Source organism: Chrysemys picta, chromosome 2 (genome assembly GCF_011386835.1).
Source record: "Chrysemys picta bellii isolate R12L10 chromosome 2, ASM1138683v2, whole genome shotgun sequence".
In the NCBI taxonomy this organism is placed as follows: Eukaryota; Metazoa; Chordata; order Testudines; family Emydidae; genus Chrysemys; species Chrysemys picta.
The window spans coordinates 206,415,858-206,440,847 of record NC_088792.1 but is presented as its reverse complement, the minus strand read 5'-3'; positions in this window follow the sequence as shown (position 1 = coordinate 206,440,847).

The following is a 24,990-nucleotide window of genomic DNA, read 5'->3' as shown; positions in this document are numbered from 1 at the left end:
CCCATTTGTTATCCTACCATTATCCCTAAGCTCCTCAATAAAGACTGAGGCAAAGTATTTGTTTATATACTGGGCCTTAACCTCCACTCCATCCTCAGTGTTTAGCGGTCCCACTTTTCTTTGTTTTCTTCTTATTTATATGGCTACAGAACCTTTTACTATTGGTTTTCATTCCCTTTGCAAGGTCTAACTTTACATTGCTTTTGGCCTCTCTCACTTTATCCCTACATGTTCAGACCTCAATAAGGTAGCTTTCCTTGCTGATCCCTCCCATATTCCACTCCTTGTAGGCTTTCTGCTTTTTCTTAATCACCTCTCTGAGATGCTGGCTCATCCAGCTTGGTCTACAACTGCTGCCTATGATTTTTTTCCCCTTTCTTGGTATGCAGGCCTCTGGTTGTTTCCGCAAGCAGCTCAGGAGAATGCTGCTGGAATGCAAGGTGATGAAATACACCCACATACAGTAGATGATATTTCGACAATGAGTATTTGCCTACAAAAAGAGCAGACAAACAATACAGTAACAGAAACAGACACCACATAGAAGTTTCCCCTACAAAAGGGGATTCACTGTGCAGTTTGAAAAGGAATATTAAATCCAACTTAACAAAAAAAGTTGTGCATATTATTAAGCAACGGGTGACAAGGCAACGTTTGCCATTACAATGGACTTTACTGACAACAGCATCCATGCTCAGAAACACAAAGTTAGGTCATTATGTTCATGTTAGAAAGAGCTTCCAGACGAGGTTGAAATTTGAAGGCTCTAAATTCCCCAGATAACCAAAGTGGAATAGTGCTTGAGATCTCTAATAAAAGTTCTAGGATGCAGTTACATATTTAGTCTACTTGGATTGTTTCATAAGGTCAAGCAAAAGTTTTGCAATAATGTGTGTGTTTCAATGGATGGGTGCCCAACCAGTGATACCTGCAGCTCCCCACTGACCTCAAGTAGGTAGTATCACACAAATGTAGTTTATCTAGCCACACAAATAAAAAAAGGTTGGAGAAGACATTTCATCCTGTGGAGTTTTATAGAAATAATAGGGGAAAAACCAGGAAATAAGGATGTGCCACAAAAACCCACAAAGAGGTTTTAAAAATGCCATAAAGTAGATAACCCCTCTGTAACAGGCAGGCAACTCTCTCCCCCCCCCCCCCCCCCCCCCCCCAAGGTCACACACAATTTTGGAGACCTTTTGATTGTCCACACTTCTGTGAATTTTCATTTATGGTACCACCACTAAGCCACCATCAAAATCTCCATGCAGCACTTCTACCTACAGTGTTCTTCAATGCTCAGTCCTTTCACCAGGAAGAGGTTGTACCATCGTCGGCCAAAGACCTAGGGAGCTCTGCTAATCCCTCACTCCTCCTTTTGTGCATCCTTCTGGTGCTTTAACTACCTTCTCAGTTAATGGGATAGTTAGCCCCTTAGCTCAGCAGTCTGATTAGGTAATTAAGTCTTCCACCCCTCATTCAGGGCTTCTCTGGGGAAACTAGTTAGTTTGAAGTGACCAGAGTGCTGGGTCAGATGCTGGCTCTCAGCACTCTATCACACCCTCCCAGGGCATACAGCATCTATATGATCAACACTAAGGCCCAGATCCTCAAAAGTATTTAGGCACCTAATTCCCAGGCACCTAAATACCTTTGATGATTTGGGCCTAAGTCACAACTCTCAGAAAACAAAGCTCAAAAGGAACCAGATAATCTTTGCTAAAATTGGGTTATGCAAAGATTTCCCATGCACCGCAAGTACTGTTACCTCCCCCAGTCCATTACCCAGGCTTCTCAAGTTGAATGCATCCTACTAACAGAGTACTGACTATAAGCACCTGAAAGAAACCTATTGACACTTAGCTCTCATGTGTGTGGTTGTAGAGTGATTAATTTTGATAGCACAGGGGTTCCCTTCCCATGATTCAGTACATTGGCCACATGCAGCTTCATTTTAAAGACGGTATCTCTATTTTGGAAATCTTGGGTATAATATATATATTATAGGAAGCGATAGGGAGATAGGAAGTGGTTTCTAAATACCTTCAAAATACCTTAACCAAGCAGGCATTGCTGATTGTTTGAGAGGAATAGATCTGCCCTCTGCCACACCCATAGCTCCCATTGAGGCCAAATGATAAAACATGCACAAATCCCATCAGCAGAATTTGTCGCTGTGTTTTTCAGATGATGGGTAGGATCTCTGCATTTTATTTTATCCAAGATCATTTCCCTCATCTTCTTGATCGTTAGGTTTAATGTTGGAAGTGAAATGTCTAACTAAACTGCAAATGCTCACATTACGGTGTACAGTATGGTGGAGGTTTTTAATTTTTAATTATCTTGTCTGCAATGCACTGACTCAGAGGAAGTGTGAATGACAGAAGGAAACTTCTTAGATTAAAAACAGTTTGTCAGAGGGAGTGGGGAAAATCAATTCGCACACAGGAACAGATCCAATGTTATTTTATTAGCAGAGATCCAGCAGCCTGCTTCCCACTCTACCTCAACTCACGTACTAATCACTGATCCTTGATGACGGAGTCTTTAAGTTATGGCCAGATGGCAGCTTTAAAGAGAGACACTGTTACATAAGAAATTTCACCTATATTAGACCTAAGTTCAATTCAACACAGCTCACTTATGAACAAGATTCATGGTCTCATTCTATTTCTAGGATAGAAATTTCTAACATGCATCATAAAAACACTATAGCATTTGGTACAATTCAGTGCCCGTGGGAGCAGCTGATCAGAACTGAAATAGGAGAGTTAAGGGAGTGGTGAGCCAAAGGCACCCTGAGGTAGGCAATCTAAGTGAGGAACCCTGTAATGTTTCATGGGGGATACCCAGAGTTGTGATGAACCTGGCTAACACTTGCCCTTCGCGTGTGGACACTTTGTCTGTGCCTGCCAGGGATCAGCTCCTTGACTCTCCCAGCGATAGGCAACACAAGCACTCCCCTCTCAGCCCATGTGGACTCTGCAGTCCCTCACAAAGGTTAGAGATAGGCATGTTCCAACCTCCTAGTGTCTCCCTGTGGTGTCTAGCCCCTAACCCACTGGAGGCTCATAGCATTCCCAGATCCTCGGTTCCTGGTTATGTATAAAATAAAATCATAACATGCATTCTAGAGCCTTAACTCAGCTCACAAGATGCCCTAGTGTCTAATAAGGTACTGCATACCCCGAAGTCTGAAACCTTCTTGTCAGGAGCCCACTGGCAGCTTGTCTCCCCATGATGAAGGATGCCAGGGCAATTTTCTGTGCCACTAAATATATTAGACCAGTGCTTCAGTAAAACAGGGTCCTCCCCCTCCCACCCGGTTATTTACCTTCCCTGTTAATTTTTCCTTCTAAATTCCCCGCAATCTCTTAATTAGCATTTGACTCGTTACTTCTTATTGTAAGCGTAGGCAACATGTGGGAGAGGGCATGCAGGGTCATGTGCCCCTCCAGATCTGCTGCTTGGCTTGTACTGAGCATGTTCAGTAACACTGCAGAAGGCAGCTGCCCTCACTTTGCCGCCCCCCACTATTGGGGCATATGAGGCATCTGATTGTAAGATGCACAATACACAATGGTCAACTAGGGAGATAAGTGTCTCCCACCACCTGTCTGGTGAAATCTGTCTCAAGGCATATTACCTCTGGGTGACTTGCCTTTAACTACAAGGCCTTAAAACCAGATTATACACACACACACACACACACCCCTCTCCTTACATATTATCTGCACACATATTTCGCAGAGATTCTGATGACCAGTGTGACATGTGCTTTCAGTAGAAACTTTACATGGCACTCTTTGGTGAGCTGGAGTGTAAATACCAGACCTGGGATCCCTGTAACCCTTTTGCACCCCATATACACTCTGAGTTGGCATCATGAGGGTCCTTGGGTCACAATCCCTGCAGTTTCCCTGCTCACTATCAGTGCATAAGGACTGGCCACACACCTACCCCAGAATTAGCCATAGGGCCTACCTCCATGTTTTGCCCCATGGCTTCCTATGAGTTCTGGCTACACTGGAGTCATGCTGCCAGAGATGACCTTGGCCACAGCCAGGGTGTGCAAGAAGCCTTTGTGCTTGACTGCTGTGTAAGAGGCAATGGTAGCCGCTGTAGTTTACAAGTACCACTAAAAATGTTTTACCTTCTATTTATCGGAGAGTGGTGTTTTCCTTTATCCCTTCCCAAAGTTTTATATTTAATAGTACATTAAATCCAATTTATTGTACTGCTGGGTGTCATATAAACTATACTTATTTCTTGTTTTTATAATTCATTGCATAATAAATACAAAAGCAATGGTTCAGCACCTTTGAGAAAAATGTAGTTTCTGTGCCTACCTAAAGTACTTTGCCTTTAACCTTTCTGTGCTGCCAAATCCAGAGAGACTCTCTTTAGGAGTTGGAAAATTGCAGGTGCATTAGCACAATCTTCAGCAGCAGGCAAGAAAGATATAGTTTCACTATGTTTGGTGGGTTAACAGATGTTTTTGTAGCAGCTGGGAAAGGGATAATTGACATATCAAAGACATGCTAACTTGACACATTCTGTTGCCAAGCAGCAAACATGGGCTGCATGCTTGAAATAGCCAGATACTGACAACCATTTTAGCAAAACAACCCTGAGGAGGAAAATTAAGCAACTCCCCTGAAATGTTAAATGGCAAATGAAGGATCATGTATAAAAATAGTATAGGAGATATTTATTTCTGGTATAACTCCCTTGAAATCAGTGGAGCTAAGTCAGATATGAATATGACCCAATTTCTCTGTGTTGGATAAATAAAATCACCAGAATCAAGAACTTTGATTTGTGTCAAACATCTGTCAAGTATGTTGAATGCAGTGGTGGTGTAGCTGTGTCAGTCCCAGGATATGAGAGAGATAAGGTGGATGATATAGTATATCTTTTATTAGTCCAATTCTGTCAGTGAAAGAGACAAGTGTTAGAGTTACACAGAGCTCTTCTTCAGGCCCCACATTGTCTATCAGGTATGTTGAAGACATAAGTGCACATGATGCACCAAGACTGAGGATATGAAACTGCTCAGTTCTGAAAGCACATATCAGAATTTCCTCATTGACCCTCAAACTGAATTAAGGCAGAAAAGAAGATCCAGGATTGCAAGGATTGACTCACCACAGCCTCCACTGGACACTTAGTATTGCAGCATTTGTGTGCTTACTGTTTAACTCTAAGGGTATGTCTACACTACCCGCCGGATTGGCGGGTAGCAATCGATCTCTTGGGGATCGATTTATCACATCAAATGTAGACGCGATAAATTGATCCCTGATCGCTCTCCGGTCGACTGCTGAACTCCAGCAGTGTGAGAGGCGGAAGCAAAGTCGATGGGGGAGCCGCGGCCAGCGATCCAGCACTGCGAGTACGCGAAGTAAGTAATTTTAATTTGATCTAAGATATTTAGACTTCAGCTACGCTATTCTCATAGCTGAAGTTGCGTATCTGAGATCGATTCTTCCCCCCCCCCCCCCCAGTGTGGACCAGGCCTAAGGGTATGTCTACACAGACAAGAAAAATCCATGGCTAGATTGTGCCAGCTGACTTGGGCTCATGGGGTTGGACTGAGGGGCTGTTTCACTGCTGGAGCCTGGGGTCTAGGACCCTGCAGAGTGAAGTATGAAGTGCATGTGTATTACACAGTAACAATTTTACAGGACCTTTCAGAGATTCTTTAAAATTCTTAAAATTAATTAAAAGTCATTCAACAACGCTGTGAGGCAGGTAATTGTTATTACAAACATTTTGTAGAGGGATAAATTGCAGCACAAAAAGATTAATTGACTTGCCACACACTCTGTGTGTCAAACATCCGGCGGGTATTTTGAAGTGCATAGGATAAGCCAGAACCACAACCAGAGTGACATTGACTTCAATAGAGCTTAATTAACAGGATACTAAATCAGGCCAGATCCTCAACTCATACAAGATAGTGGGAAGAAAATAGGACAGACCAGCTGTGGCAAAATCTAAAACTGACACCTACATTAAATCTAAGATTAAAAGGCTGGTACAATCCGAGAGCACCAAGTATCTCCCTATAAGAAGAATTTATAAGATATAATGTAAGAAACCCAGCTTACTTTTCCAGGTATTGCTAGTTGCATATATATATATTACTAATTAAGGCCCCAATTCATCAAGCTATTTAAGTATTAGTAATTTGATATTACTAATTAAGGCCCCAATTCATCAAGCTATTTAAGCATGTGCATAATTTGTAGATCTACAAATTATGCACATACTTAAATACCTTGCTGAATCTGGACCTAAGTTTTATTTATGAAGTACTAAAACTGTTTTTTCTACAGTCTTTGATCTAGATTCTGCCCTCAGATTCATTCTGTGCCTAGCAATTTAAATGCATCTATGTACCTTTGGCTCATAATACTGTACATTCATTTCAGACAACCTGAAAAGGAAGTTATGCAGTGTTAATCAAATGTAAACAGTTTCAAACATTTTTCACAGGACCCGGATGAGTGAGATTTAGCTTAAAGTAGTTTTTCTTCAAGCATTAATGTATCTGTTGGCAAGAATTATGACATTAAAGACGCTCAGGAAAAACCAGAGTCCCCATGCATCAAGGTCAAGTGAACTAGCAACAAATCTAAACACAATGTCTGTACTTTCTCTGTGTAAAAGTTTTAGACTGGGAAACACCTCTATTGAAGCACTACACTATAAACAGTCCAGGGTACTGTAAATTCAAAATAACCTTTTCTGGTGGAGAAAAATGGTGGTAGTCTCCACTGCAATAAAATGTTTTTTAAATCATCTTTTGATCAAAATATCAGAAGAACATGTAGAATGCTTTCTGCCTTACTTTTTTATATAATAAAGATACAAGTTTTTGCTCAGTGGAGTGTTTCAGAAACGTGTAAATTTCTCCTTGGAGCAGAGATCCCATATAAAAAATTCTCAACACTATTTTAAGGGCTTTGGGTGAAAACTCATCCCACCCAGGAGGCCAGGATGAGGTCTATGTACCACTTAAGTAGTTTATTTTGCACAATTTATTGAATTCATTTATTTTTCAAAAATGTCAGTGCAAATAGATGACTTTCATTTTTGTTTCTACTCAACTTCTGTTTTTCCATACGTATGGTGTTATATGTGGGCTATTAATGTTGCAAGGGACCACTTACATCCAAAAATCTGTAAAGACTTAAAAAAAAAAACACCAAAACACTGAATATTTCCCATTTACTTCAGATTTTGTAATGTCACTGGGCTTGCACTAAATTGAGAGAATCATTTAAAAAGAATAAACTGAAAAAAAAGACCTGAGCCTATTTATATTTAATACATTGCACAAGAGTAGACAGCTTCTCCAAAGAAAGGGTCCCATAATGCCACCAAAATCAGTCAGCCAGATTCTGATCTCACTTGCACCAGTTTAAATCCAGCACAACTCTATTGAAGACAACAGGCATTATATGGGTTATACATACTACATATGTCAGCTGCACAAGCCAGAAGCTAGGATAGAACAATAAATAAATAATAGCTCATTCATTTCATTTTGCCTGTAACAGTTGGTATAACTTATTTTTTTCTCCTCGTCTTTTTGACTTGAAACTCTTTTAATCTCATACCTAGAGACTGTCCTACATGTATTTATTTCCCAATGCAGTAGGAGGCTATTGATTTGGAGTAGGACCAAATATATATTTATATTTTCCATCTAAGTTACGTAAGAACTGGCTTTATCTTGTATTATCTGCCTTGAGCTCATGGTAAGTAACTGCTGCATAACGTACTAATATTACATAAATATCTTGTAATATTTGTACATGGCAGTGTGCATTTAGAGACTGGAAAATGCCAATTTGCTTTCTCCTTTAAATTTGTGGGAATTTTCTCCATCAATTTCATCACCATTATCTTTAATGGTTAAGGGTTTTCAAAGCAGACTTGGGAAAAGCTGCCAGAATTTATTAAACTTTATGACACACAAATTTAGTGTCATTTCTCCCTGGATTCTTGTATCTTGGCAGATACGAGTTATATAAAAATTCTCTGGTTTCTCTACAGCTTGTCATATTATTAGTATTTTATTTGAAATCTAAACCAGTAATGAGACAAGTAAGCCTGGGAGATGTATGCTATAGTAACAATATCACATTGGTGCTGTACTTGAGTATTCCCTAGATGTTTAGTACTGATGGCTAATTCTGTGCAAAACAGTTTCCTTGCTATTAAAGCTGCCTGTGTTCCTTTACATAACATTGTAAAAACTTATTTTCCTGCTGGGTTGTTTTCTCTGAAGTGTTCCTTTACTAGATTGCCTATAATTCGTTCAGGTTTTGGCATGGGCAAAAGCCTACCAAAAATCTGTGTTTGTTCTCTGAATGCTCAAGGAATTGGTAATGGGATATAGATCACTGTGAATTCATTGTCAGCCAGCTGTATAGCCCCTGCCTATGTAACATCTCTGTCCTAATTTCTTCTTAAGGTATGTCTACACTGCACTCAGGGGGTGAGACTGCAGCAAGTAGAGGTACACAAGTTTGACACTGGAGCTAGCTAGAGCAAAGCTGGCTCCAATGTCAATAGCAGTGAAGCCACCTCAGCACATGCAGCAGCGTGGCTGTACCAGCCTGCCCAGGACCCTGGGTATGTACCTGAGTGGCTAACCTGTGCTGCTGTGACTTAATCACTATTGTTACTCAAGTGAGCTAGACCAAAGCTAGCTTGGGTATGTCTATGAATGCTATAGTCACACCTCGGATTGCAATGGAGACACACTCTTACTTTCCTACTCTCAGGCTTGTCTATATTAGAAAAGTTGCACCAACTTAACTGAGATCTAGTCTACACCTAAAACTTAGGTCAACGTAGCTACGTTGCTCAGGAGTGGGGGTGGGGAGGAAGGGGAAGAAGAGGGGAGGGAGAACCACTGCCAACCAACCAAACTACACCCCCTAAGAGATGCAGGTAAGCTGTTCTAAGACCAGGTATAGACGTTGCTAGGTCAATGGAAGAATTTTCGTTGCTCTAGCTATGCCTCTTGAAAGGGTGGAAATCCCCCTTCCATCCCTGTAGCAGGTGTCTATAGTGGGGTGCTTGTAGTGTGGACAGACAAATTGATTTTAAACCACTCAAACAGGTTTAGCCCTTTCTGATGGAGCTTAATGCAGTAGTTTGCTTAAAATTAGCTTAGCTTGCATTGGTATACACCTTAGCAGCTCTAATTTCTGCTGGTCTGGAGAGTGCAGGACAGGGGACTCAGAACTGGCTTCCTGATTATTTTCCTCAGCCCTTGCTTCCCCCCCACAAGTCTGCTAAGGCTCAATGGAGAAGGTTTCAGTCCATAATTTCACTGCTTCTAGGTACTACCTTAGGTCTTCAAGCAAGATGCAACTTTCTAAAACTAATAGAACAGGCTACATTGCTTCTCAGCAAATAAATGCATCTGGACAAAGCAAGTAGACTCTTGTGGGACCAAATCAGAAGCTGTGACTGTTTGTTTAAGGAAAGCTTGACAGTCAAGTCAAGTAGGTCAGGGCACATAAATGAGAATCTTGCATGCTGTTTGAAGAAAAAATGGGCAATCACCATTAATTACTTTTACCTTCATTACATGGACTTACTACTCCAACCTAGCTAGATACTAAGATACCACAATGACAGGGCTGTATAAGTACATAACATAGGTAGGCAGATGGATATGTACATTCATTAATGAAAACACGTTCATACCACCCCCCGGAGGTAGAAGTTTGTATCATTGCTGATGAATATATATCAAAGCATTCTTGTGATAATGTTAAAAAAGAAAAAGGCATTGAATGCTGTAATGAGACTATCTTTTACAATTCACCTGAAGCAGACCAGCTTGCTCATGGTAGTACAGTTTTCCTTTGAATCCTGTGTGCTGTTGATCTGATCAGCCTGATCCTGCATCTGGAAGCAAAACACTGGAGTGGGCTAGCTGTATTAGGCCTGGTCTACACTAGGAGGTTGTCGAATTTAGCAGCGTTAACTCGAATTAACCCTGCACCCGTCCAAACAACTAAGCTATTTATTTCGACATAGAGGTCTCTTTAAATCGATTTCTGTACTCCTCCCCGATGAGGGGAGTAGCGCTAAATTCGACATGGCCATGTCGAATTAGGGTAGGTGTGGATGGAATTCGACGCTAATAGCTCCGGGAGCTATCCCACAGTGCACCACTCTGTTGATGCTCTGGACAGCAGTCCGAGCTCGGATGCTCTGACCAGCCACACAGGAAAAGCCCCGGGAAAATTTGAATTCCTTTTCCTGTCTGGCCAGTTTGAATCTCATTTCCTGTTTGGACATCGTGGCGAGCTCAGCAGCACTGGCAACGATGCAGAGCTCTCCAGCAGAGGTGACCATGCAATCGCAGAATAGAAAGAGGGCCCCAGCATGGACTGATCGGGAAGTCTTGGATCTGATCACTGTGTGGGGCGATGAGTCCGTGCTTTCGGAGCTGCGATCGAAAAAACGGAATGCAAAGATCTACGAGAAGATCTCCAAAGCCATGACGGAGAGAGGATACAGCTGGGATGCAACGCAGTGCCACGTGAAAATCAAGGAGCTGAGACAAGGGTACCAGAAGACCAAAGAGTCAAACGGACGCTCCGGATCCCAGCCCCACACATGCCGTTTCTACTAGGCACTGCATTCCATTCTAGGTGCGGCCGCCACCACTACCCCACCACTGTCCGTGGACTCTGACGATGGGGTATTGTCGACGGTTGCTTCCTCGGAGATGTTAGTGGACGGGGAAGATGAGGAAGGAGATGAGGAGGACGAGGCAGTCAACAGCGCTTTCAACGCTGACTTCCCCGACAGCCAGGATCTCTTCATCACCCTCACGGAGATCCCCTACCAACCCTCCCAAGGCGGTAACCCAGACAGTGAATCAGGGGAAACATCAGTAGGTAAGTGTTTTAAACATTTATTTTGAACAGAATAGGAATGGTATCTTAACAATGGGTTTTTCATGATTAGTTTGCCCTAGGCGCTTTAGTTTCTAGTCCTTGCCAGTGCAGCTACTGGAAAATTCTGTCAATATGTCTGGGGATAGAGCAGAAATCCTCCTGGGACATCTCCACGAAGGTCTCCTGGAGGTATTGTGAAAGCCTTTGCATCAGGTTCCTGGGGAGAGCGGCCTTATTGCGTCCTCCATGGTAGGAAACTTTTCTGCGCCAGGCTAGCAGCAGATACTCCGGGATCATTGCCTCGCAAAGCATGGCGGCATACGGCCCTGGTGCTTGCTGGCATTCATGCAGCATGCGGTCTTTCTCTGTCTCCGAAATCCTCAGAGTGATATCACTCATGGTGACCTTCTTTGAATTAGGGGAATGTTAGTATTGGGACTGATTGCCTGTTCCTTTACATAACTGTAACCGGCCGTTTACAGCCACACGGTGGAGGCGTGACAGGGGCAGCATGGAGGGATCTTTCCTGGGGACAACCGCGAGGGGGGTGGGACAGGGGCAGAGTTCCTGCTGGCCGGATTGCCGGCAGCAGGAACTGACCAACGCTAGGAGCATTGCTTGGAACATGAAAGGAGGGCACTGCTATAAATTAAGCTTTAAAGCAGCCAAAAGTCTATGGCTTACCATGTCCGCCTGCTAGCCGAATTCCATTGTCTGGCCCCGCTTGTGTGATCTGTACAGCAAGACCCCAGGCACTCAATGGGAAGGCCGAAAATTCGACCTTGTACTGAGTGCGCATGTGATAGGTGCTGTGCATGATCTTGTTCACAGAGAAAGACTATATTCATTGTTCGCAAAACTATCTTTCTGAGGAATTCACTCCCTTTTTCCCATCCCACAGCTGCGAGTGTCTCCCAAGCTACCCCAGCATCCCCCTCCCAGAGGCTGGTGCAGATCAGGCGACGAAAGAGAAGGAAACGGGACGAGATGTTATCAGAACTTATGGGCTGCTCCCGAGCCGAGGCGGCACAGCAGACCCAGTGGAGGGAGAACATGTCGCAATACCAGCGCTCACACAGCGAACGGGAGGACAGGTGGCGGCAGGAAGACCAGCAGACGACTCAAACGCTGCTTGGACTAATGAGGGAGCAAACGGACATGCTCCGGTGCCTTGTAGATGTTCTGCAGGACCAAAGGCAGGAGGACAGAGCCCCGCTGCATTCTCTCTCGAACCGCCCTCCCCTGCCACAAAGTCCCATCCCCCCCTCACCCAAAATCCCAAAAAGGAGGGGCGGCAGGGGCCGTGAAAACAGTCACTCCACCCCTGCAGACTGCTCAAGTAACAGAAGGCTCTCATTCCCAAAGATTTGATAAGTCCTTTCCTTCACTCCAAAGCACCTCACCCAAGCCCCTGTCCCAGTTTCATCCCCTGTGTAGTTGTTAATAAAAAATACGTTTCTGTTAATTACTGTTTCCTTCATGTTCTTTTAGAGGAGAGTGTGTTTGAAGCAGGAGGTGCGGGGGGGGGGGGGGGGAGAACGTGGTTGGTAATTGGAGAGGACAGTCATCTTTACCAGGGTACAGACACGGGGGCAAGTTCAGCAGAAGGTCACACACACATTGCAGTCACTAGGCACCCTGGTCAGTCTGGGAGGTGGTTTTCATGTTCTGTGTGGCGGGGCTATGTGAGTTTGTGGCAGGGGAGGGTGGTTACAGATCTTATGCAGCGGTCCCTTAGCCTGGATGACAGAGCCACGCAGCAGGGGATCTGTAACTGCCCTCCCCCGCCACAAAGTCACATAGCCCCCCACACACAGCGTCCCGAAAAGGAGGGGTGGCAGCCTCCATTGAAACAACCAGTCCACCACTGCGGACCGCTCTAGGAGCGGAAGCCTGTCATTCCTTGAGTTTAGAAGTGTCCTTTCCATCACTACACCCGCTCCCCACCACAGTCTGCGTCCCAGTTTCAACACTTTACCGCAAAATCCTTAATAAAGAAAATGGTGTTAATGAACAAAGTTTCATTTATTTTATTTTTAAAGGTGTTGGAAGGGGGAGAAGGGGGTTGGTAACTGGAAAGGATAGTCAACATTAACTGGGTAAAGAAACGAGGGCAGGTTCAGCTTCTGTTTAAACAAACGTAATAGTCACAGGTTACCCTGCTCACTCTGGAACCTAGCTTTCAAAGCTTCCCAGATGCACAGAGTGTCCAGCTGGGCTCTTCTAATCACCCGCTGTACCTGGCTGGGCATAATCAGCAGCCAGGCGATTTGCCTCAACCTCCCACCCTGCCATAAACATCTCCCCCTTGCTCTCACAGAGATTGTGGAGCACACAGCGAGCTGCAATAACAATGGGGATATTGGTTTCGCTGAGATCAGAGCGAGTCAGTAAGCTTCTCCATCTCCCCTTCAGACGTCCAAAAAGCACACTCCACCACCATTCTGCACTTGCTCAGCCGGTAGTTGAAGAGTTTTTTCACTGTCCAGGGCGTCTGTATAGGGCTTCATGAGCCAGGGCATTAGTGGGTAGGCTGGGCCCCCGAGGAGGACTATAGGCATCTCCACATCCCCAACAGTTATTTTGTGGTCCGGCAAGTAAATACCTTCCTGCAGCTGTCTAAACAGACCAGAGTTCCTGAAAATGCGAGCATCATGAACCATGCCCAGCCATCTGACATTGATGTTGGTAAAACGTCCCCTATGGTCCACCAGTGCTTGCAGCACCATTGAAAAGTAGCCCTTTCGGTTAATGTACTGGCTGGCCTGGTGGTCCGGTCCCAGGATAGGGATGTGAATTCCGTCTATAGCCCCACCGCAGTTTGGGAATCCCATCGCAGCGAAGCCATTTATGATCACCTGCACGTTTCCCAGGGTCACTACCTTTGAGAGCAGTAGCTCAACGATTGCGTTGGCTACTTGCATCACAGCAACCCCCACGGTAGATTTGCCCACTCCAAAGTGATTTGCGACTGACCGGTAGCTGTCTGGTGTTGCAAGCTTCCAGAGGGCTATGGCCACTCGCTTCTGGACAGTCAGGGCTGCTCGCATCTGGGTGTCCTTGCGCTTCAGGGCAGGGGACAGCAACTCACAAAGTTCCAGGAAAGTTCCCTTACGCATCCGAAAGTTTTGCAGCCACTGTGATTCATCCCAGACCTGCAGCACTATGCGGTCCCACCAATCCGTGCTTGTTTCCCAGGTCCAGAATCGCCGTTCCACACCATCAACATGGCCCATTGCCACCATGATGTCTACAGCGTGGGGTCCCGTGCTTTGCGAGAGGTCTGTGCCCCTCTTAGACTTAATGTCCTCACCGTGCTGCCGTAGCCTCCTCGCCAGATTTCTCAGCCCGTGCTTTGCGAGAGGTCTGTGCCCCTCTTAGACTTAATGTCCTCACCGTGCTGCCGTAGCCTCCTCGCCAGATTTCTCAGCATCTGCCACTGAAAAAGGTGGATAAGGTGCGAGGTGTTGGCAACGGTCATAACTGCAGCGATAATTGCAACGGGCTCCATGCTCACAGTGCTGTGGCGTCCGCGCTGTCACTCACCAGAAAAGTGCGGAACTGATTGCCCGACGGCACTTTCACGGATGGAGGGCGGGAGTGACGGTTGAATGACGACAGTTACCCAAAACCATCCGACACATTTTTGCCCCAGCAGGCATTGGGGGCTCGACCCAGAATTCCAATGGGCAGCGGGGACTGCAGGAACTGTGGGATAGCTGCCCACAGTGCACCGCTTCCAATGTTGACGCCTGCCCCGTTAGTGTGGACTCACAAAGTCGAATTACTGTCCTTAGTGTGGATACACATGTTCGACTTTGTAATATCGGTTCCACAAAGTCGCTTTAAGTAAAATCGAACTACTCTCCTAGTGTAGACATACCCTTAGTCTCTACCAGCTACAGTTCTTCACTGCTAGTTACAGCTATGGAACCAGTACAACTGTAGAACCTCTAAGTCCGGACATTAAATTCAAAGTTAATCTCTGAACACCCTGACCTGGACAGAATTCAACTGAAGGGTACAGATTGCTTCTCTTCTGCAAATCTTCTATCAGATTTGAGGGTCAGTTAATTTTTTGGTGAGTTCTGAAAGCCACAGGTTAAGTAGAACAGAAAGTATGTAAATTAACCTTAGGAGTAAAGAGAATCTGCTTAGTACAATATTCAAATGGTATCATACTGTAAATAACAAGTATAGAGCAGTTGCTGTGGTAACCACACCTTTTTGAAAAATCAGTTAGCAGATGACAGTTATACAATATAACACTTGTCACTTGGGCATAGGTGAAGGCTGTAGTGTATGCACTGTTCTTGCATAAGCATTTATTTTCCTCCCATGAATATGTATATTTCACACATTGAAAAATATGGCACCTCACTTCTAGTATGCAGTCAGCCCCAGAGGGGGAAGAGAAAGAGGAGGAACAAGTACATACATGGAAGGAAGAGGTCCCATGGTTTCTCTGTTCAGCTGTGATTGGCAGCAGCTCAAACAAAATCTTCCATCCTACATTGGATTTCTTTGGCCTTCTCATTCCTCTTCCCAATATTCATTTATTCTGAATTACATGGATTATTTATAACTTTCTACAGGGAATTTCAGATGTACTATTTCGTACATTTTGTTATATAGATGGGGCAAGTCAGGTTATCATTAGCCAATCTACTGACGAAACAATTTGCATAATTCATATCACAGAAGAAAGTGTTGCTAAGAAACTTCCTTTACTTGGCTAATAATCAGCAGATACACTTTTAAAGCATGCAAACTGGATTTCTTCCTTATTAAAAAGGACTCCACACAATACAATGAATCCTAATGTACATTTTGGAGAATATATTCAGGAACTACACTTTACAAACTAAAAAGCCAGAAATGGGCTTATAGGATTTGGATCCAATTAAAGAAGAAAATATAAACACCAGTATATTTCCCACCCCTAGGCTCACACACGGGAGCCAGTGTACTTTTGAACTCATGTATTTTGACTATATGGCTGTTTTCCCCTATTTCCTAATAAAAGGGCACAGGACAGCATGCAGGAAAGCAACTTTAACAAAAATGCACACAAGAGCACAAAATGAACTACTCCATACATATGCATTTTGCTATGCTTAAGCCACCCAGTTTGGAGCATTATCTTAGAACAAAAAATTCACACTGAAGCATGCAGTAGTCCTGACTCAAAGCAAAAGTGCATAGGTGGGGGCTGGTTGATCCCAGGCCCCGATGTACATTTGCTAATACTATGATGGATTTTTGTTAATGGACTGATTTGCTGTGTGAACCTCTGTTTAAGTTAATGATGGAGGCTAGTTTTGTGGATGCTTCTGTGCACATGTGGTCAATAATGGGCATTGGTTTACTGTATTCTCTAATATGAATATTGAAAATACCAGGGGATCCCTTGCTGTGTACTCCTGTATGCATTTTGGCAATACGGGAGGTTGTTTTACTGCATGTGCCTATATAGCATCTAGATTTGCCATGCTGAGCCTGGGGTGTATATTTTTAGTTTATTCCCCTTGTAACTCTAAGATCATAAGTATTTAGCTTCAGGTACTCATGAATGACAAGGGGAGACTTGAAAAGTGGAGGGTTGTGGTTTTTTTACATGTTCCTCAGCTGTAAGTCAACTTCAAATAAATAAATAAAACACACACACACACACGTGGAGCGTGTCCCTACAAAATCAAAAACAACTGGTTTGGCAAGCCCCAATCATAGCCCATCTCCACTTACCTGGACTGGAAAATTACTAGAGGAGGATAAGGCAGAGATAAAGCCAAACAGTCCTTTGGTAGTCAATTGAAAAGGAGTTTTGAGGATGTGTCATACTATGGAAATAGGCTCATTATGGCAGAGTTGAGAGTATGTGACTATGCATAAGAGATTGTCGCCATTGGGAAAGGTGGTTGATGACTATAACAAATAAATGTCTAATGGCTACGATGCTTATAAAAACCGGAGCACAAATGAGTAGTTTGTGGATTAGCATTTGAAGGCTGAAATATTTGTCCAAATGCATTCATCAGACATGCCTGTGCTGGAAGTTTAGGGGAGGAGTTGTGCGCATACCCACTTTTGTATCCATTTATATTCAGAGAAAAAAGCTAATTCTGCAGGTTAATATTATTGTTACCCTCATTTTGGAAAAACATTTTTATTACAGAAATCTGGGATACTAAGCATGGCTTTTGATATCTTGTTGCTTAAACAAAGCTGTGGTTAGGATCAATTAAATTAGGTTGTTAACCTGATTAGGTAGATGAATAGTATGCATCATTTCTCAGGCACACAATTGCATAACTTTTTAAAGTATATATAATTGTCACTATGAAGCTGTGAACTGAAGGCACATTGGGCCATCTTCTGCTCTGTTACACCTGTGCAACCTCATTGACTTCACACTTTAATGATCTACTGCAAAGATCTCCTACACATGAGGGATGACTACTCTTGGGCTGTGGGGCTTAAGTTCTTATTACTTCTGTCTTACCTATTGTCCCTCCTGAGCACTTGCATTTTTTAATTTTGTGCAGCACTTAACATCTATCAGTGTCATAGCTATGTAGAAATCGAAAGAAAATAAAACAGACAAGTGAGGAAGATAGGATTGTGTGGATTTGTAAGAAACTTGGGGTGGAGGGTATTTCAACAAAAATCTTATAGTGTGAATAAGGGTCAGTTCCTGTTCCCCATTGACTTCAATGACCCAGACAAGCCCTAAAATACTGGGACTTTTACTCAAAAGTTCTAATTTTGTTCATTATGAAATATTCAGCCCTGATAGACTGACTAGTCATCTTACAGTAATGGGTCTCTTGCAAAGCTGGGTCTTCTCCCTTACTCCTCTTGGGTATAACTCCCCTGACTTCAGGTGGAGTCAAGCTCTTTGATCAGAGCTGAATCTGGCCTATTGACTGAAGTGTTACCATCAGTCAATTGCACAAAAATCCCAGGAAAAGATGGCCTTTTGTCATGTTAAATAAGCTTCCCTTATGGTGGAGCAGGGGGAATTGGAATAAGCAAGTGTCCCTTAAAACACCCCCCTCAAATGTACTCTTACCATAATGTCCTTGTGTGGGTTGAGGTTACAGTCCAACTATCTGAAATACCTATGCATTTCTAATGCTCTTCCTATCATGGTAGCGTCACCTTGGCGCCCTGTATCTAAGTTAGGAAACATCTTTTCTGTCACAAGTGGATCAGAACTACTGTCGGACACGCTCCATGCCCCCAAATAAAAACTGAAACCGCACCACTGGAGCCATTAGTGAATCACTGTTGACTCAGCGCTCGAGGTATATTTTAAGCATCTTTCCACTGATGCAGCATCAGCACTACCCCATGGAGTTCCAGTATTACCCAGTACATCAATACTGCAAGTTAAAAAAGGGGCTGAGAGCCTCAGAGACAAAGCAGATTACTGGATGCAGAGTGCATCCTCTAACAGAAACTGCTAATGTAAGATATCTTAATGGTGCTCAATTCCATACTTTTACTCCAGTCATTTACACAACAGACTCATAGAAGAAAGGGCCAGCCCAGCATTGATGCGGATGGAATTCTGAAATGAGACTCTTGTGACTGAAGTAGGATGATCTGCTGTACTAGTTTCTGCCTCTCAAGTTAGAAGCAGTGAAACTGCAGTATCTTTAGCTTCTGCTATGGCTGAACCATGTAGCTCTGCTGTTTGCTTTTCCACTTTTACAGTGTGTAATCTTTTCGGCTGTAGATGGAAGTGAGTGTCCCTGTGTGTGGGGAGGGAACTGAGGGAATAGGGCAGAGCAGGGGTAATGATAGAAAGGAAACTCAGAGCAGGTCTACACTTAAATGCTGCAGCTGCACTGGTGCTGCTGCGCCTCTATAAGGCTTCAGTGTAGATGCCACCTATGCCAACAGGAGAGCTTCTCTCATCTGCATAGGTACTCCACCTCCCCAAGAGGTGGCAGCTATGGAGGCGGGAGAAGCCCTCCCATTGACAGAGCCCTGTTTACACAGGGGGGTTAGGCTCAGTATAATTACGTCACACAGGGGTATGGATTTCACACCCCTGAACGATGTAGTTATACTACTGTAAGTTTATAGCATAGACCTGCTCTCAGCTTGTGTTTTTTTTCCTGCTCCTGATCATTTTCCTTCTTTTGGTTCTTGTCAGGTTCACACTTGTGTTTTCCAGCCTAGCCCTTCCCCCTCCCCAATAACAAACAAACAAACAAACATTATGATACTTAAGACAGATTTGGAGTCTCTCTGTAATAATTTATGAATGCTATATATTCGGCAGGCCCTTGTAGGGAGTTACTTCAAGCAGGGGTTGACTACAGGAAGGCCAGATAATGGCTCCAGATGAAAGCCAGCTCCTGGCAAACAAACACTTTAGGGGTAATGCAGAGCTATTTACATTGAAGTCCACCACTGACCCCCTGAGGCGCTGCCCAGACTAGGTTAACCAGGCTCAGGAAACACAGCAGGGAACAAAGACTTTGAGCTGCATTTAAAAGGGCAGTCCCTGAAGGACAGGGGAACTTCAAGAGAAGCTTAGAGAAAGATAGGGCTGTCTAAGCCTTTAGGTAAGATATGTATATGTATCTGTGCTAAAACAAAAAACCTCTTATACTTTGTTCTTAACAGTAGGAACAAGCAAATAATCTGTGTTTTAGGAAGGCTGTTCTGGGTCACTGCATTCACTGCTGCTTCGTGGCTCCCTAAGGGAAGAATCACATGTACTGAGTCAAGTAGGACCTGTTGTGGTGCTATTGGACCTGTTGCACCCCTTTTAAGAATAGGGCAGTCATGGGATTCTACCCCATGTAGGTCAAGGCATGAGGTCTTATACCGGTGGTACTAGGGGAGAGGTGCACTCAGAAAGGCCTGAAAAGGGATCAGAGGTGCAGTTAGTTCTGAATTGTAACCCTACTCAATGGCATTTAGAAGGCTGAACACAACAAATTCAGAGTTCCACTCCAGAAGGTCTGACTCCAGGTTTTACCAAAGGTGGGTGCACAGGAGAGCTCTGTGCCTGCCTGGTTATCACAGGACTAAATCTGGGTGAGTTCAGGTTCTTATGCAATTGGCAAGCACGACTTAGTTCCAGGAAACTTCAGTCTACACAAGCAACTTTGATCTGTCTTTCTGCAGCCACCCCCTTCTAGTCAGCTTCTGGGACCCCTGAACTTTAGATTTTGTCAAGGACCAGAATAACTGCCCCATTCCAGGAATAGGGGAGTCCATTCTGTTCCTTCTCATTGTTTTCAGGGGGATCTGGGTGACCACTCTCCCCTGCAGCCCAAGTAGTAACTTTTCAGATCTTAGTTTGAGAACACTCCTTCTCCCAGCTGGTGTGCTATTAAGCCAGTCCCACAATCCATAGCATTAAATAAATGATTCTTTTCAAAATTTACTTAAAAATAACAGTGTGGCATCTTAAGTCTCTCTCATTAACTACATACAATACCAGTAATATTTTGTTGCTGACCTGCAGTGAGTGTGTACTTCATTTTTTGAGGGCATATTTAATGCCACACTTAACACGTTAAGCGTTGACTTGTCACTCAGTAAAAAACAAACAAAAAAAAACCAAAAGTACATTCTACTCATTTCTGATAGTCTTAGCATCTCCGACAGTGTTCCACCCAATTCAATTTGCATAGCTGGAGCAGTGGCGAAATGTGGCCATAAAACTACACCAATAAAAACGTTAACAGATCAATATTGCACACTTAAACTTTAGAAATTCAGGAAATTGCAACTGAGGTTGCGTGTGCAATATTGTATACCCACTCAGACATAGAGCTTAATTACATGATTTACCGTGTCAAATAGTAAAATTAAATACATGAAGCTGGTTTTGGGCAGATAGGAAAAGAAACCCTTTTCCTAAAACCTATGTTTTCAGAAGGGAGAGACATTTTCCTACACATTTTAGGAGCTCTGTAGAATACTTCCTTCACGCCTTGGGCACATTATGCCCCTGTACACCTTGTAATCAAGGATGCCTTAGCAGCCCTTGCCTGTCCTGTAGCTCTGTAAATGTTTAACTCCCGTCACTGTTGCATCCAAGTTCCTCAAGTCTTGCACAAATTACAAGGTCTGCACAACATCTCTTCCTCAGTTCTCCCTACTGAATTCAGCAATATAGGTGACAAGCCATTTGATGGCACAGCTAATTTACTGTGGATCTGAGTGCACAGGCAGCACAGCTTTCCTTACATGAGCATTTAATGAGTGCAGTGGGGAAAGTCTACCACACCTGCTCCAAGTGCATTTTTTCCAGATACTCATAACGGAGAAATCAAAGCCAGTTTCTTTCAAAACAAGCTCGTGCACAGTTCCCCAAAGTCATTTCTATACCAAATTTCAGGTTTCAAATATCAGCTTTGTGGGGGGGGAGGGGGGGGAGGGGAGCAGCTTTAAAACAGATGGGAAGAGTATTCCTTTTTACATAAGAACATAACAGCCATACTGGGTCAGACCAAAGGTCCATCAAGCCCAGTATCCTGTCCTCTGATGGTGGCCAATGACAGGTGCCCCAAAGGGAATGAACAGACAGGTTATCATCAAGTGATCCATGCCCTGGCACCCAATCCCAGCTTCTGGCAAACAGAGGCTAGGGACACCATTCCTGCCCATCCTGGCTAATAGTCATTGATGGACCTATCTTCCACTTTTGTTCTCTTAATCAAAAGTGTTTGAATGGTTTATCTTCAAACTCTTTTTGGGAAAAAATGTCTTCAGTCTGAGGCCATGCTGTTGGAAAACATTGGCTCAAAAGATGAAAATCTGAGAGCATTATGAATGACTGAAAAACTGAGAATTAGAATGGAAACTATTATGCAACTTTAGTTATAGCAGGTCATGCCCAGCACCCACTTATGTAAGTGCTGGGAATTAACATTTTACATCTTCAAAGAACTTTAAAACCATTAACAAGGTGTGACAACACAATGGCAATCTCCATACATATATAGCACTTCTGAAGTGACTGTACTTCAGTGATTACATAGCAATTCAGTTTATACAATGTGCTTTGGAATCCCAGGATGAAGAGTGCTTTATAAATACAACACAATGGCATTCCAGCTGCAAGGTTGCTACTGCTCAGTTCTAATTGAGTGCTTTACTAACTTCCCTGTGATAGGCTGGTGGCAGATATGGCTGTAATAGGTCTTTTATTCCATTTAAAAATTCACAGATCATTTATTCCTTTAGGAAATTGGAAAGAAAAAAAAATCATTCCGAGGCAATAAAAGAAACCCAGCCCTAGTTTAATAAGTTGTGGAACCCAATTTGTGTAAATACCACACACTGTTTACACCAGGGAACACTTGATCAGGTCATGCCCTGAAACAATTTATTATGTAAAGCTGAAAAAATATTTGCATGTGTTTGTCAAAAGAAAGTCGGGGAAGAAAATACAGTAGCAAGATACAGCTTTCAGCAAGATCTCAGGAGTAAAGGATTCCATTATACCAGCTGTGAGCTGTTCTGTTCAGCCTTTCATACCCAGCTAGCATCATTTCTATAATTAGCCTTAGCATATTGTACCTAATTGGTTATTGCTGTGGCATACAGGCATGAAATATAGGTGCTTCTCAGTCACTTTAACACTGAAGTAAACTGCCTGTAGAGGTCAAAACTGATTAATGAAGCTTATTCTTTCTGCTTCATGTTTCAGATTTTAGTCACTGTTTAGCTGTAGCTCCATTGTAAATATGAAAGTGCTCATTTGCTACATCCATGAATGAAAAGACCTGGAATTTCTCCTATTGTGAGATAATTTGTTTAGTCTTCCTGAGCACAGGCTAGCACAAAGAACTCAATGAAGCTAATTAGAGGTGGACCTAAATGTTATGGAAACTGGCTAAGTCTGTACATGGGTCTCCATCTAACTTGGGGTATAGTAGCTTAAGTACCACTTCTGTGCTGCAGACAGCCAGAGAAACCAAGTATACTTGTCCAAATCATTCTTGGAGTAGGAGGCGGCCCCATGATTAACATAGTGGACTGGGGCTCTGGAGAACTGAATTTAGTTCCTAGCTCTACCACAGACTCCATGTGATTTAGGGCAGGTAATCTCTGTGCACCTCAGTTTCCTTTCTGTAACAGAGATAGTAGTGCTTTTGCCTCTCAGAGGAGTGATGCAAGGATAAAATTGCTGGGGTATTGTGAGGTGCTCAGATCCTACCAGGATGGGAGCCGTACCAGTACTTAGATAATGGTAAGAAGGAACTTTTGTAAGAGTTTCCACAACTTCAAAAACTACTATTTCTGCCTCTCCAGATCTTCTAGGGGTCAGTTCAATTTCTCTAATCACTGGACATAGATAATCTCCCCTGTGAGGCAGCGTATGAGGAAAGTTCTGCTACCTCCTACTTGAGAATCTGTTAACTTTTTCAGAAGAGCTTTGATTATGTGGTTTAAAAGCTTTACTGTGGACAGGCATTAAAGGACTTGTGTGTCTTTCATGAGACTTCTGGGTGTAGTAGGCTTGGCTCACTAGGTTTCTGACTAAGCAGGATGTACACACAAACACACCAACTATTGACAAATAGTACAGCACCACACAAACTGCAGTGCTAGTTTGTGTCTTCAGTCCACAGAGGTCCCATTGATATCTCAGAGCTGGTCTCCTGGACTTTTAGTGAAATGAGTTTAAGTACTAGGAGACCTGTCTCAGAGGTCAGCTGAGAGTAGTGTGCACATCAATAGCAGCACATGGTCAAAAAGAAAGAAGGTTGGGTTGTCATGAAAGACTGGACACACACACACGATTTCCTTCCATAGCATTAAGATCAAAGAATATATTCCTATTTGTTTTCAGTTTGAAAAGTTATAGCTGCAGTCAAGTTCTTAATGTGAGCCTTATGTCACCAGGTCACTTTTTGACTTCATAAGACTGCCTGCTGAGTTTTGTACCAGTAAACTACTCTTAGTGTCCAAGCATATTCAGAAGGATGAATTGTTGCTCTCGTTAATCTTCTATACTGATTCATTGATTCTAATACCATAAGGGACCTCTATGATCATCTAGTCTGAACTCTTGCATAATACACACCATAGAACATTCCTGGAAAAAAAAATCCTGTTTGAACTCGAGCATATCTTGATTTAAAAACCACCAGAGATGGAGACTCCAGCATGAGTTTTGGAAAGTTGTTCCAATGATTATTCTCATTGTTAAAAATGTACACCTCATTTCCAGTCTTGTTTAGTGGTAGTGAAATGGGACTTTATAGGTGACCAGCACTGATGAAGTTGGTAAGAAGGAGGAACAGCAGGCACATGAGAATTAGCATATATTGTATTGGACCACTGGTCCATCTACTCCAGCATCCTATCTCTAATTCATAGGAATGTTCATAAACCTCAAGATGGTTAATTATGCCCTAGCTTGCTCACTGTTGGGGTTTCTTCCCAATCAACTAACACCAATTCCTTCACACAAAGAAAGGAAATAGGATGTAAGCCACAGTTGCCAACTTTCTTGTGGTAAATAAGAACGCTGTCTTTCACAAGAAGCCAAAAATCAAGTTAATCCCATTTCAAAACAAAGCCAAAACAAGCTAGTCCCCAAGAACCCCAGCACTCTATGTGACTAGATCCCCCGGCGTGCATCTGGTACTATGGTGGGCCCACTGTGCACCCCTGACTCTCCCCGAGCCCCCAGCCCCTGTTTGCCAGGAGCAAAAAACACACCACACGCAACAAGCTACAAGCCAAAAAACAAGCCCAACTTCGGTGTTTTCCCCCCACAGGTTTGGCATGTTTGATGTAGGCCTGCATAAAGGAGAAGAGAAGGTACCTCCAAGCAATCATCTCTGCATTTCAAAGCATGGCAGGAAAGGTCTTCAATAAATCAAACCTCTATTCATTTATAAGAGTCCCCCAGTTCCATCCAGGCCATGTCACTTGTATTCTATGTTTCTCCTACAGTTACAGTCCTCAAGCCCTCAAATTTGCACCATCTTACGGGGGGTGGGGGTGGGGGTGGGGGAAGAGAAGTGTCTTTTCCTTAAGTCAGGAACTCAATAATTTCATCTGT